The sequence below is a fragment of the Symphalangus syndactylus genome, chromosome 23 (genome assembly GCF_028878055.3).
Source record: "Symphalangus syndactylus isolate Jambi chromosome 23, NHGRI_mSymSyn1-v2.1_pri, whole genome shotgun sequence".
Classification (NCBI taxonomy): Eukaryota; Metazoa; Chordata; class Mammalia; order Primates; family Hylobatidae; genus Symphalangus; species Symphalangus syndactylus.
Genome location: NC_072445.2, coordinates 50146698 through 50161763, shown reverse-complemented (window position 1 = coordinate 50161763; position 15066 = coordinate 50146698). Strand labels below are relative to the sequence as shown.

The 15066-nt window shown below is 36.0% G+C and overlaps 1 protein-coding gene across 8 annotated transcripts in view; it reads left to right on the top strand.

Moving 5' to 3' along the window:
- CDKAL1 (CDK5 regulatory subunit associated protein 1 like 1) overlaps positions 1-15066 on the top strand; it is a 759164-nt gene that overhangs the window by 225014 nt on the left and 519084 nt on the right. The window lies entirely within an intron of this gene.

Below are 15066 nucleotides of genomic sequence, written 5' to 3'. Positions count from 1 at the left end.
TTGGTGTAAGTAAATACATGATAACTTCTACCTTCTAGTAAGTAAAGCAGCCAGGGATTTATTACTTTATTTAGTTTTTTTCAATGAGACTGTTTAAGTTTATGAATATAGTAAAGTTAACTTTACTATTCGATTACAGTTTGGTAACTTGCATTTCCAATTGTAAAGGTAATGGTTACATTCTTAAATGCAGTCAGTTTATCTGTTTTGCTATCCTCTTTTCTTTATATCTCCTTTAGTTTCCCCAGGTTAACAATAGGATTCTAGCTTTACTTATTTGTATTCTGTACATCTACATATGTTATTTCTAGGATGAACTGCTTGTTATTCATTCTCTCTCTCTTAGATAGCATTTTTCAAACCATAACATTTTCTTAAAAATAAAAGTAGGCTAATTTCTTTATGGCCCCAAACAAAAACATTCTATGATAAGACTTGTAGTTGATTTTTTACATCACTTCATTCTGTACCTTGGTTTAGAATAATAACAGAAACGACTTTGTAAGAGAAACCAGCATGTGTTGTCTTGTCTGTATTTCTGTAACTTTATAACTATATTGGCCAAATTATCAGTCCTGTTTTTAGCTACACACATACAGAGCAGCAGCAGTGTTTATCTACTACAAAATATGTAATAGATGCTCCAGAAAAAGTCTTCATTAAACATTGTAAATGGTCAAGTTCACTGGGTTTTTTTAAATGAGGATAGTAAGTAACTTTACATTTATCAAGTATTTTTAGCCATTAAGGCTTTTAGAACACAAATGAATGCCTAAATGAATCCCCCAAGTGGGTTCTGCTCCTTTATGGTGGCTTCAGAATGGTCTTATATGCTTTTTGTTCATCTTAAATTTAATTGTACAGCTTTAGTGTATTTATTGCTTGTATTTCCTTTTCTGCTCAAAGGTGCATTTTTTAAAAATGATTTGAAACCACCTTTCATCATTAATGGAGTTTATTTACATGAGGACTTGGGTATTTCTCTAACTTTCAATTTCTTGATTCTGAGATTTTGGTGGGGTGAGCTGGTGCATAGTGTTGAATAGTTCAAGTTGATAATCATATTGTAGTTTTCACATAATACACTGTTATAGTGGTTTACTAGATTTGATTGCTGTAAGCAAGGAAAGGAAATTACTTTAGGCTTGAACCTCACAGGCTTCCCATGACCCAGCCCTTCCGCTAGTAGTCCCACTGACCTGTCCAGTATAGTATCCCCATCTTTCCTCGTTTAACTGTTAACGAGGACTTGCCTACTCTTAAATTACACTTACGCATTAACTCTTGTGAATCCTGGTAGTGTTTTGATAGATTTCGTGAAGGTGAGACTACAAGTATTGTCAAATCTCTAAAAATGTATTATCATTTAGACTTTTGTGAAACTGTTAACATGAGCAAATATATGTTTGAACATCCTTGCTTTTACATCTGTATTTTAATCATTTTTATTTCTGGTACTTAACATTTTCAGATATGGCAACTTCTGATGCCCAGGGTTCTTGTTTCTCAACCATATTAATTTTTCTTAATAAATAAATAATATAAAGCATCAATCCCAGAAAGAATTTGTATTATACCTAAATGTTATAGTATTTACTACAGTAGGAGTTATTTAGTGAAAAAAAAAAAAAACCACCAAGTAGATCAATTAATCATATTTTGAGGCTTCCATACAAAATGGTCAATGTATATATTTTAAGAGTTTTAATATACTTTAAAAGAAAAGACAAAAATAACATTTTTTCATCTTATATTCTTCCTTTATTATAACTAACTTTTAAGAGAATTGGCAGTTGCTACACTGCTTTTAGACACTGCATACGTATCATGTGCTTTATTACGTGACTGGAGAGATTTTATTCTTCATTAGAGAGTGCACTATTTTTGGTTAGTAAAATATATTGAGAATAGATGAGACTGTAAATTTAGAGAAAAAATAAATACTAGCAGCTTCGTTGCATTTTTCAAATGCAGGGTAAAGTTGTAGGTTAATTGTGGTATTTTCTGTTTTGCTTTGATTATTCTCTGCACAATAGTAAATTGTATTGTATTGGTAATTCTTCTTTAGTACTTTATAGCTGATTTCCCTAAAATTAGAAATATAAAATAGAAACCAGGTCATGTTAGAAATACAGTATCTAAAGCTTTGATAGGACATAGAAATTATCATCTTCAAATTTATTTTTTAAAAACAAAGATTTTATTGTTAGAGAAATAATTTATTACGTCACAGTCAAGTGAAAACTGGCACCACAAAGTAATTTGACGGCTCAGATGTAGGTAGAAAAGAAATTTAAATCTGACTTTCTCTTTTTCTTGAAAAATTGTATTTGATAATTGGAATAATTAACTTAATTAGGTGTAGGATAAACTTTAGTGATGTTATGGATCTTTTCTTAGAAAACCTAATATTGATAATAATTGGTACAGGATTATTAAAAGAATGTTTAATCGATTTGGACATTTATTTCTAATATTTGGTGATTGGCACATTTTTTCTTTTAGAAGTTCATTCTGTAACACATTATGAAGTATACAGCAGAGATGTAGCAATTACTTTGGAGACTGAGAGACTAAATACCAATTTCACTTATTAATTTGAGAGAGAGAAAACTCACTTGGAGACTCTTCAGTTAGGATATCAACTCTGGATATCCTCTGGATATTTGGATATTTTAAAGAAGTTTATCTCAGTACTCCCATTTTATAACAAAGTATGCATTGTATTGAGAAATAAATAGTAATTAAAATGTCCTTATAAAAGATGCTTTCTAACATTAAATCTTTATTGTAATTCTGAAAATTAAAGTGCACCATTTCTTAAAGCTGCACTGAAAAGTCAGCTGCTGTGTTGGGTGCTGTTGGGTGCTGCTGTGATAGGTGAGAGTCCTTGATTGAGACTATGAAGAGCTGTGTGCAAATGCTTGTTTGTACTACTAACAATGCCATTTTTAACAGCCCGTACAACCTCATTGGTTCTCAGTTTCGTGAGTTGCAAATTGTATCACATGGAAGGTCACTTCCACTCTGAAATTCTTGAAGTGCATGCGTCTGTAATATAAAATTGAGTTTCAGAGTCTGTCATTAGAATAGCTTTTGGCATTTTAGATAGTGATCTCTAGCAGAAGTTATTAGAATGTGACTAGCCTTTATCTTGCACCCCAATTTCTATATGCCAGATTTTACTTTTTCTTTCCCTATGCCCTCCTTCTTACAAAATGAAGCTGAAGACGTTTGTGGCAGAGGTACCATGCATTTTTGTTTCGTGTACCTCTATATTTTCTAGTGAAGAAGGTCTTGAGTAATGCCCAGTTCTTGGACTCTTTCGCTCTTCCTCCATTCAGTTGTAATGCAGTTCTGGGCAGTGACAGGGAGCGTGCTTCCCAGTGTTGCTCAAAAACATTGTGCCTCTTTGAAGGAGCTTTCATTTCTACCCAGGAGCGTGTTTATTTTCAGGACTTTGAGAGAGGTAGTTTTAGTCTTGATAACTTGGTTTGCTCAGGGAAAAAGTGATTTGAGGGGATTTAATGTAGGTAACATTACCTAGAGCAGTGATTCTCAAGAATGTTTGCTGGGAGAGGGATGGTGGCTGAGAGGACCCATGATCTGAGAGGGGAGGTGGCAGACTGCTTAATCCAGACTATTGGGAAACTGGGAGCTGGGGAGTTGGCCCTGCAGCCACTCACCTAGATTCATTGCCATGGTAAGCCACTGTTCTAGACGGGTAAGGATCATGTCACTCAGGCGTCCTCAGGTGGAAAAACAGCCTTGGCTCTCTAACATGGTTCCTGAGCACACATGCTTATACTCACCCAGGACCATGTACGGTTCCAGGTTCATTACCTATGCCTTCTTCCCCTAACTCACACCCGGAGAGTACATCACAATGCAAATGAGTGATTTCCTAGGGGTGACCTTTAATCTACTTTAATTTATATATTTAACATGTCATTCACAAACTTGTGATCATCTTTTTTCTTTTTTTTAAGACAGAGTCTTGCTCCGTCGCCCAGGCTGGAGTGCAGTGGTGTGATCTTGGCTCACTGCAGCCTCCACCTCCCAGGTTCAAGTGATTCTTGTGTCTCAGCCTCCTAAGCAGCTGGGATTACAGACATGCACCACTATGCTCGGCTAATTTTTGTATTTTTAGTAGAGAAGGAGTTTCACCATGTTGGCTAGGTGGGTCTCGAACTCCTTGCCCCATGTGATCTCCCCCGCCTTGTCCCAAAATGCTGGGATTACAGGTGTGAGCCACCGCACCCGGCCTTGATCATCATTATCAATGCAATTATTTGTGACCTATTTCCTAGCCCTCCAGAGCTTTTAAAAGAAATGGGATCTGACTTTAACTTCTAGTGTTTGAAAGTTTTAAAAACTCCCTTGCCATCTTGCTTTTGAGAAACGTCATTAGCGCTGTATGTTTTGATAGGAGTACAGTTGTTTAATTATGGTAGTAACTGTAATTAACTTCTGTCTAGCTCTTTGTGGCTTACCCTTTTCATACACATTAATTCATTTCTACTCCACAGGAAGCCTGGCATTACTGATTATGCAGCCAAGCAGCAGTGTACTATAATTTGAAACCTAGTCCCCTTGTTCCACATACCCTCCTTTCTATTCTGTGAAGCTGTTAATACTGAACAGACGGAAATGAGAAAGTGAGGCCCATTTATTATTTTCTTTTCTGATACCTGTTGTTTAAGATCACTGCTCACTTTTTTCCATGTTCCCTTTAGATCTTCTCTTATATATTTTGTTCCTTCATGTGTCTTGTTTCCTCTTTGATCTTTTTAAACTTTTTTTTTCTGTCTTATTTGCTGTTTTATTTTGTGCCAACATAAAACATTCTTTTGTAAGGAGTTAATAAAGATATGCTTAATTTTTTAAAGAAAATTCTGAATAGACTGTTTGAGTCATACCATGCTATAAGGGTGCTTAAATTGGGAAATGAGTGAGTGAATGTATTCCCTAACTGTAAGCAACCGATAAAAAAGCCAGCCAATAAAAAGCAAATGAAAAGATTCTATAGAGAAAATTCTTGTATGTGTGTTGTAAGAATAAGTTTTGAAAGTTTTAATGTAAAACACACTTTGTATCTAGAGTTTTTACTGTCAAATGGTTAGGTCAAAAAAATCCTGCGATGTTTTTTAAGGATATGTCTTAAATCTTGTATTCTCAATCCTAGTTATGTGTTTAGGCCACGTGAGTTTTGCAGCTATAACCAGAAGTATTTTAATGTTCGTAACTTTCAATCTTTAACAGTCCATGCCCAACACTGTCATTTTTAAAAATTAAATTTTAAGACAATGTTTGATTAGTCTTTTGACTAGAACTAAGAATCTCAAGCCCACATAATTTCTACTTCACAAATTATTTTTAGGAGCATTTTCATTTTTGAAGGCGTGGTATTTCACCATGGGGCCCCTTCTGCCAAGTCTTAATAAATCTTTTTGGTGAAATCCAGTTAAAGTGATAGGCTTTTAACTAGATTAGTTTTAAGAAGTGGAAAATCAGTCAAAAGCAGGAATTCTAGGAAAAGGTACTGTGAAATAGATATAATCATGTATATAATTTGTATCCTGCTTGCTCTGCCTCCCAGACTTCAGTGTCACCTCTCCCTGAAGCCTTTCCTGATTTTCCCTGGGAGAGTTGACCACTCCCTTGTGGTGTCTCTCTGTACTTAGAAACATCTGTCAGATCATCTCTGACATGTCCTTTCACTTATTTGTTCAACAGTCTGCCTTCCTCGAGACCTTAAGTCCCTTTAAGGCAGAAGTCAAAGTAGTTGCTTAAGATAGAGAAGGTTTTAAATATTAAAAAGTAATCCTTCATACATGCTTCGTTTTCTAAGCTCATCTATAGTATTATAGAACTTTTGTTTCAGTTATGCATGTACATTAATACAGTGACTTACAATATAAAATGTACATCCTCTTAGTTTTAACTACATTTTTAAACTTATTTCACTCTTGCCATTTCTATAGAAAGGCAGTGATAATACTTATCACTTACCTGAACGGGTTGAGGAGTAAGAGAGTGAATTTGAAGCAAAGTGAGCTCCAGGGGCCTCCTCTCATTTAGATTGTATTTATGCTGCCTACAGTACAAGATTATTCAGTTCTTAATTGGAAGTGAAAGGAAGGTCAGCAAGGTCAGAGAGGCATTTTTTAAGATATGTAGGTGGGAAAATTCCCCAGCCTTTACTTCTTCCCATCTCTTCTGTCACACTTTATGGTGGCTTGAGTTGAATTAGCACAAGGAGACTTGACATTTTCATTTGTGACTGAAAGTGAGCACAACATAGTTTCGATGTTTGTCCCTTCTAAATCTCATTTTGAAATGTGATCCTCACTGTTGGAAGTGGGGCCTGGTGGGAGGTATTTGGGTCATGGGGGCGGTTCCTTCGTGAATGGCTTGGTGCTGTACTGGCCCATAGGGAATTCTCACGTGAGTTGGTTGTTTAAAAGTGTGTGTTATCTCTCCCCTTCGCATCTTTTCTTGTTCCTACTCTCCCTGTGTGACAGGTGGGCACCCCCTTTGCCTTCTGCCATGATTGGAGGCTTCCTGAGGCCTCACTAGAAGCTGAGCAGATACTGTTACCATGCTTCCGGTACAGCCAGCAGAACCATGAGCCAATTAAACGTCTTTTCTTTATAAATTATGCAGCCTCAGGTATTCCTTTGTAGCGATGCATAAAATGGCCTAATTCAGTGGGACTCTGAGCTTCAATTTTAAAAGTTAACTGTGGCTTACAAATTCCTTATGTCTTGTACATTTTATTGTTCTCATTTTCCAGTAGCTTGAGTGCCGTCTTTTGTAAGGTCTGCTTTGCTTTCATCACCTGCTACAGTATCTTTGGGAATACAGGTTTGAGCATGAGAAATCATTATGTTCTGTATTGTTGCTGTGGTTGCTTTACATACAGAAACAGAAGCTATCATAGCTTTATTGCTGTAAATATCAAAGGCTTGGAGCCATTTAATAAATTTAGAATTCAGGAGAGTCTTTTGTAGCAAGACAGCTAATGATCTGAAGAGTTCTACTAAGGGTCAATACTAACGTTGAGTTATTGACATGGGACTGCTTTGACTTTTAACTGTTTTGATGCACATTTGATTTGGATTCTAAAAAAATAAATTGGCACCACATAAGTCTATTCCCACTGTCATAAAAGACGTATTTGCTTGCAAAAGATGTAGTAATTAAAACATAAAATTAAATACTTATTGTAATTTGCCCCAGAAGGTATCTCCATTAGAGTAAAAGGACGTTTTGCTTATGCAGATTACTTTGTTATACGTCTCCTTTGTTTAATGTAACTTAATTATTAGTTATACCATTGATAATGTCCAAATGGAAGAAGAAAATTGCCTAAGAACATTCCATTCCAATAAATGTTTTCATTTTTCCATGTTCTCGTCCATAATTCTTGTCCGTACATAAATTTTACATTATTAAGATTATAGAGTAGGTAATTTTTTGTACAACAGGAGTTTTGATACTAAACAATTCTCAGATTTCTAGGGATTTAAACTGTGTACTGTGATCTTACCTTAGCCTCCTCCCCAGTCCACCAGGTAAGGTGTTGGAATCTTCATGCTTTGTTAAACTCTGGAAATGCACCTTGGTAACATTAGTACCTTAGTGGGCTCTCTTTACTTATACTTCGATTTATACTTTGAGTTCTGTCTTTTTGGACAGTCTCTTCTTATTCTTTTCTCATTTTAATATCTTTTTCTAGGTGTCATTGCTGTCATTAACAAACTCTTCATACTTGCTGAAAAAGGGAATTATTTAACCTCAGTAACAAACAATTAGAGCTTGAGTTATAAAGATTCTGTGTTTTTTAGTTAATTCTACCATTTTGTGTAAAGTTTTCCAATCTAGACTTGTGACAAAGCTGCTTCTTCCATTTAACCCAGTTTCCGTGTTTTATATTCTTTTCTTCTTTTAAGATGAAATATTTCAAAGGAGTGTCACACTTTAGTGTGAATACCTACCTTTTTTTCTTCTAAGAAGTACCTGTATATGAGGAATGATATTGAATGTTGTAGAGACAAACTTTGACTACACTTTTGTTGTTCTTTGTAATTGAGTAGTTAAAAAGCCTATTAAGGACACTTTCAGTGGTAACTATGAAGTTTGTAGAAAAACAGATTAAATTGGGCACTTTTGTATAATATTCTTAAATAAAATTCAAATTGATGTAATCAAATTTAAGTGAGAATTGATATGTACAGCACATTTATTTATTTATTTATTTATTTATTTATTTATTATTATTATTTTTTTTTTTTGAGATGGAGTCTTGCTCTGTTGCCCAGGCTGGAGTGCAGTGGTGCGATCTCGGCTCACTGCAAGCTCTGCCTTCTGGGTTCATGCCATTCTCCTGCCTCCACCTCCCAAGTAGCTGGGACTACAGGTGCCCGCCACCACGCCCAGCTAATTTTTTGTATTTTTAGTAGAGATGGGGTTTCACCGTCTTAGCCAGGATGGTCTCGATCTTCTGACCTCATGATCTGCCCGCCTCGGCCTCCCAAAGTGCTGGGATTACAGGTGTGAGCTGCCGTACCTGGCCCATTTATTCATTTTTTAAAAAACTTTTTTGCTTGAATTTTCTGCCAGCCTTCTGCCCTCTGCCCCCGTCATCCTGTTGGATTGCCTCGTTAGGAATATTTCCAGCAGGCTGACCCAGTTCAGACAAGTCTTTTCAGTGTGTGCTTAATAAAACCAAATTTGTGCAAGGTGAGACCAGTCATCAGGAGATAAAAAATAAAACCAACAAGCCTTGGCATGAGTCCTCTCTGGTGGTAGTGGAGGTGGGTGGTCACATATTAAGAAAACAGTGAATGGCCTTTAAAATTAGATGGAGTGAATGAAGTATTGAAGAAAAGTCGGGCTGTTTATATAGCCTTTAGAAAAAAATAAAGGGAAAAAATAAACAATAGGAGTCCAAGTTGCCAGATCATTGGTATTTCTGTAATATGAATGATACTCTGAAGCTCGTATGTGCGACCCACTTTAGAACATGAGAACCAAACAGAGAATATTGGTTTGTGTGTAGGAGCATAATTTAGTTAATAGATATATTTTGTAGCTAGTTATGTTTCTGTCACTCAGTTAATATATGTCTTTATGTTCAGGGAGTTGGTTCTTTTCTATTTGTGAATGACCTTTATGATTGGCTTCCTGATACGCTGACAGGCCGGGCTTTCTAGTATACGTGAGTGGGATGTTTTCCCTCAGTTCTAACACCATCCAGTGCAGGTAGCACCATGAGATTTAGAAAACATTTTTGTTATTGAAGATTGATATACAGCATTGAACATTGATTCACCTAGTGTAGCAATTACTGTACAAATAATATACAGTGCCTTGGTTTCTCTTCTCGTAAGCATTTCAGTATTATGAGTTCAGAAATGTGCACATAACAGTGAATTGTATCAAAAGCTAGCTTTTTGGTTCAAATTTTTACAATGTATAATAATTTTAGTTGGTAAAATGGTTTAGTAACATTCTTTAATGGATTAGATCAAATCTAAAAACCAGCATGGAATCAGGTTTTGTAGCTGATTTATAAATAACTGCTGAAAACTTCAAGGCTTAAAATCGAATTTGGTTTTAACAGGGTTGAATTGTATCTGACACTTGTATGTAACAACTCAGAGAGATGTTTATTAATGAGGGTTAATAAACCTACTGAGACATATTTGACCATTATGTAGAGGAGGTGAAATGTGAATTTACATTAAAAATGGAAAAGATAAAAGATCTCAGAAATATAACATTTTTGAGTATGTCTCATTCTAAATATATGCCTGTCTTCCTTTCTCATCTTTTTATTAAAGTTGCATATCTCTTTTAGTCACTTTACATATTTATCACCATCTCCTCAGTGGCCTCGTGTCGTTATCGGTTGATCTTGTCACAATGAGCGTCATCTCCCCATCTGTTCCTATTAATATTTTCTCCTTTAATTTCTTATTACATGGGATTGAAATGATATAAAAACTCACTCCCTTTTTCTTTTCTATACTGTTTTACTTTCTTTCTTTTCTCTTTCCCTTCACTCAAGCCAAAAGGCTGATTCACAGTAGTCACAAAATAAACCAGTGCTCAGTGAGCAGCCATTCTTTTTCCATCACAGTGCTCAGCCTCAGTGGCTAATGAGAAAGGATCAAATAAAGAAGGAATGTGTGAATGTGTAATTATGGTCTTTGCCTCATGGTCCTTTCATAAGTATAGCGTGTTCATTTTCAGGACAAATTTGCTCCAAAAATTTGCCTTTTACCTTTCACATCTCAGCTCCTTCAGCATGTTTCTCTGGTCCTGAGTCCTTGTTCTCTTTCCTTTTCTTTCCAAAGACTTGCTTCCTGTAAGACATCTCTTTCAGTTTTATTCTTTATTCTGGTAAGTTTTAGTTTGTTTTAGATGGCAGCAGTATTGATAACTGCACATAAAATAGATAGTAAATAGTATTTATATTTACTGTATGGTTTATGGATTTAAGGAATTAATTTGAAACAGCAGTTCTGTTTGAAAGAGGATTTCTAAATGAAAGGGTATATAACAAATAAAAGTTTTGTTCTGCTACTCCATTTTTAAACAAATAATTGTTTTATTGTTGAAATTCCCTCCTTTCATCTTTGGCCAGATATAACAAGTGACTGTTACGTTATTTCCTACTTTGTCTTTAGTGTGCAGTAGTTTTCAATTAAAAAAAAAAACCAGACTATTGTTAGGTCTGCTGCTCTTTAATGAATCATTGGATTGGAAAATAACTCATTATATCATCAGGCAGAGATACTTCCTTTTATTTGCATGTAGATAGTGAAGATGAATAATTTATCAAATGTTATTAGTGCAGGCTGCATATTACTGGAGTCTCAGCAGGATATAATGAAATTTGTCTCATGCAAGTATGAAAATAGCATGCCTTTGCATAGTCATTATTGAACTCTTGGCATCTCTTGGAGAACTATTATGTTAGCATGCCAGTCTTGCCCACCTCTTCATTAACTGGGCTTTTGATTAGAGAGCTTAACTTATCTTGAAAATCTGTGGAATCCAACATGCCAAATGCTTGCTTGACTTTAGCATGTGTCTATATCAGAGCATAAATTTTCAGAGCGAATAAAGTACTAAATGTTTCTTATTAAAGTGTGTAGTGCAAAGAGGCTATGACTGATGGTTTTATTACTTTTGGTTGTGAAAAGTTGTACCAGAGATATTTAAGCAATAAAGCTTTCTGAAATGACAGGCGATGAAACATGTATATAACTACTTAGAATCTTAGAGCTGTACTAATTATGTATTTGAAGTTATTTTAATGATTGCTTTTTAAAAGTTGCATTTAATATGCTTCTGTCATGATGGCATGAGGAGGTCAACAAACCTTCTTCTCAAAAGCAAGGCTAAAGCTGCACCAGCAGTCAAAGGCAAATCATGTCAGTACTCTGGAAATCAACTAAAAGCATTCAACAAACTGAGAAGTGTTTATTCATGAAAAAACTGAGCTTTGGATAAAAACAGTGTAAGTCTGTGGTATTTATGCTGGGGCTGCTCCATTTTCCCTCCTCTACTCGGTGGGCAAGGTTGCAACTAGGGCAAAACAGGCCATGAAAGCCAGCAGCTTCTTTGCTGCTCCCGAGACAGCTCAGTGGATTTGGAGAACTGTCAGGTACAGTGGAGATTTTGATGGCAAGCCGTAGGGAAGGTCTGTGGCTCTACTGGACTGAAGTTACTGACCTGTTTGGTGCAAGCAATGGACGGACGGACTAACCAGGGTTTTAGCAGGGTATTCTGGTAGCTGAGCTAGCGCTATGAGGCTTGTGAAACTCTCCACATACCTTGAGTTAACCAGAAGTTGTTTCTTCTGCACATGCAGCAGAAACTGGAATGGGCTTTGTGAGAAATACTGAAAGTTTGTCAGGCAGAAAAGAAGAGGCACTGAATGATAACTTGGATTCCAAGGAGCAGTGAAAGATGCTAGAAATGGTATTTATATGAGTAAACATATTTTTCACATTTTCATTATTAAAAAAGAACATAGGCCAGGTGCAGTGACTCATACTTTTAATTCTAGTACTTTGGGAGGCCAAGGTGGGAGTATCACCTAATCCCAGGAGTTTGAGACCAGCTTGGGCAACATGGCAAGACCTCATCTCTATAAAAAAAATTTAAAAAGTAACTGGACCTGGTGGCACATACCTATAGTCTCAGCTCCTCAGGAGGCTGAGATGGAATGGAAGGATTGCTTGAGCCCAGGAAGTCGAGGCTGCAGTGAGCCATGATTGTGCCACTGCACTCTGGCCTGGGCGACAGAGTGAGACCCTGTCTCATAGAAAACAAAACAGAAAAAAACGTACAATTACGTAAAAAACAATAATTATAGCACCATATTTTTAGCTTTACATGAGTCTCCCCTTAACCATGAGAGATACATTCCAAGATCCCCAGTAGATGCCTGAAACTATGGAGAGTACCAAACCCTGTATGTACCGTGTTTTTTCCTATACATACATCCATACCTATGATAAGATTTCATTCATAAACTAGGCACAGTAAGAGATTGACAACATTAGTGAGAAAATAGAATAATTATTACAATATACTGTAATGAAAGTTATGTGAATGTGGGATGTCTCTCTCTTCCTGTCGCAAAATATCTTATTATACTGTATTGTGGGTAACTGAATCTGTGGAAAGCAAAACTACAGATAAGTGGTGCTACTGTATATAACTATATATGTTAATATGTGTGACAATAGCACAAAAGAGGAAGAAGGAAAATAAATAGCATCAGGACAGTTGAATATTCATATAAAAACAGATCTTAGGCCTTCACTGTACATAAAAATAAGCAAAGTGAATTCTAGACATAAATATAAGAACAGAAACAATAAAACATGTAGAAGAAAACACACAAGAAATCTCTGTGCCCTTAATATAGCTAAAGAGTTCTTAGATGTGACACCAAAAGCATGAGCCATAAAAGAAAAAACTGGATAAATTGAACTTCATTAAATTGAAAAAACATTTACTTTTCAAGACACACCATCGTGAAAGTGAAAATATAAGCCACAGACTGAGAGAAAATATTTATAAATCATATATCTGATAAAGGTCTTATTACCATAATATGTAAATAATTCTTACAACTCAGTAAGACAAATACTCTAATTAAAATACTGGGAAAATACTGGAGTAGACATTTATATTAGTTGGGACCAATGAGTGTATGTATGGAAAGAGACGTAGTGTAGGGAATTGGCACATGCAACTGTGGAGGCTGAGAAGTCCCAAGATCTGCGTTCAGGAAGCTGGAAACCTCAGAGAGCTGATGTGTATGTAGTTCCAGTCTGAGTTCAAAGGCCCTAAGAAACAGGAGAGCCAATGGTGTTAAGTTACAGTACACAGGCTGGCACACTTGAGACCCAAGAAGAGCCAATATTTCAGTGTGAATCTGAAGGCCGAAATGGACCTATGTTCTAGCTCGTACAGTCAGTCAGGAGGAGCTCACTCTTAGCCTTTTTTTTAAAATTGAGACTTTAATGAGGCTCATCCATACTGGGAAGGCAATTTGCTTCACCCAGTCTACCAATTCAAATGTTACCTCATCTAGAAACACCCTCACAGAGACATTCAGAATAATATCAAAATATCTGGGTACCCTCTGGCACGGTCAAGTTGACATATAAAATTAATCATCATAACATTCTACTGAGTAAGAAATACATTTGGCTGATAATCACATGAAAAGGTACTCAACATCATTCCTCACTATGGAAATGCATATTCAAACCACAATCATATACCACTACACACCCATTAGAATAGCTGTTATCAAACGAAGTTGTAGTACTAAGTATTGGCAAGGATATGAAGAAACTCGAAACCTCATACATTGCTGATGGGAATATAAAATGGTATGACTGCTTTCGTAAGCAGTTGTTTCTTAAAATGTTAAATGTAAATTTACCACATGATCCACCAGTTCTACTCCTAGGAATATATCCAAGGGAAATAGAACATATGTCCATACAAAAACTTGTATGTGAATGTTCACAGAAGCATTTTTATGGTAGCTGTTAATTGGAAGCAATTCAAATGTCAATCAGCTGGTCAATGGATTAACAAAATTCCCTATATTTGGTATGGGAATAGAGATAGACTCTGATAAGCTCAATTTTAGAACATTTACATCACCCCCCAAAATTCTTATTTTGGGGTGATGTTCCATTCAGTTGTTCCATTCAATTTTAGAACATTGACATCATGTGTTCTAAAACTGAGTTATTGCGATGATTATAAAACTTTTTTTCTTTGAGGTGGAGTCTCGCTGTGTCACCCAGGCTATAGTGCAGTGGCGTGATCTTGGCTCACTGCAACCTCTGCTGCCCAGGTTCAAGTGATTCTCTTGTCTCACTCTCTTAAGTAGTTGGGATTACAGGTGCGCACCACCACACCCAGCTAATTTTTGTATTTTTAGTAGAGATGAGGTTTCACCATGTTGGCTGGGCTGGTCTGCCTGCCTTGGCCTCCCAAAGTGCTGGGATTACAGGTGTGAGCCACCATGCCTGGCCAAAACTTTATAAATGTATTTAAAATCATTGACTCTTACTCTCATAGTGTGTGAATTTTATAGGCTATAGGATATACCTCAGTAAAATTATAAAAACAATAGGTCTAGGCCAGGTGCGGTGGCTCATGCCTGTAATCCCAGCACTTTGGGAGGCTGAGACAGGAGGACTGCTTGAGCCCAGGAGTTTGAAATCAGCCTAGGCAATATAGCGAGACCCCGTCTCTTAAAAAAACAAAACTAAACTAAAACAAACAAACAAAAAAAACCAAAATACAATATGTCTGTATAGAAGGAAAAAAATGACAAAGTAAATATGGTAAAATAATAATTGAAGGGTATGCGATTTTTTGTATTGTATTCTTCCACTTTTTCTACAAGTGTGAAATTATATCAAAATTTAAAAATTACAAACGTTTTAATGGCTGTTAGTAGTGATCTGATTTCCTTTTGTGACATTGTGTAAAAATAAGTTTAAAATGTTT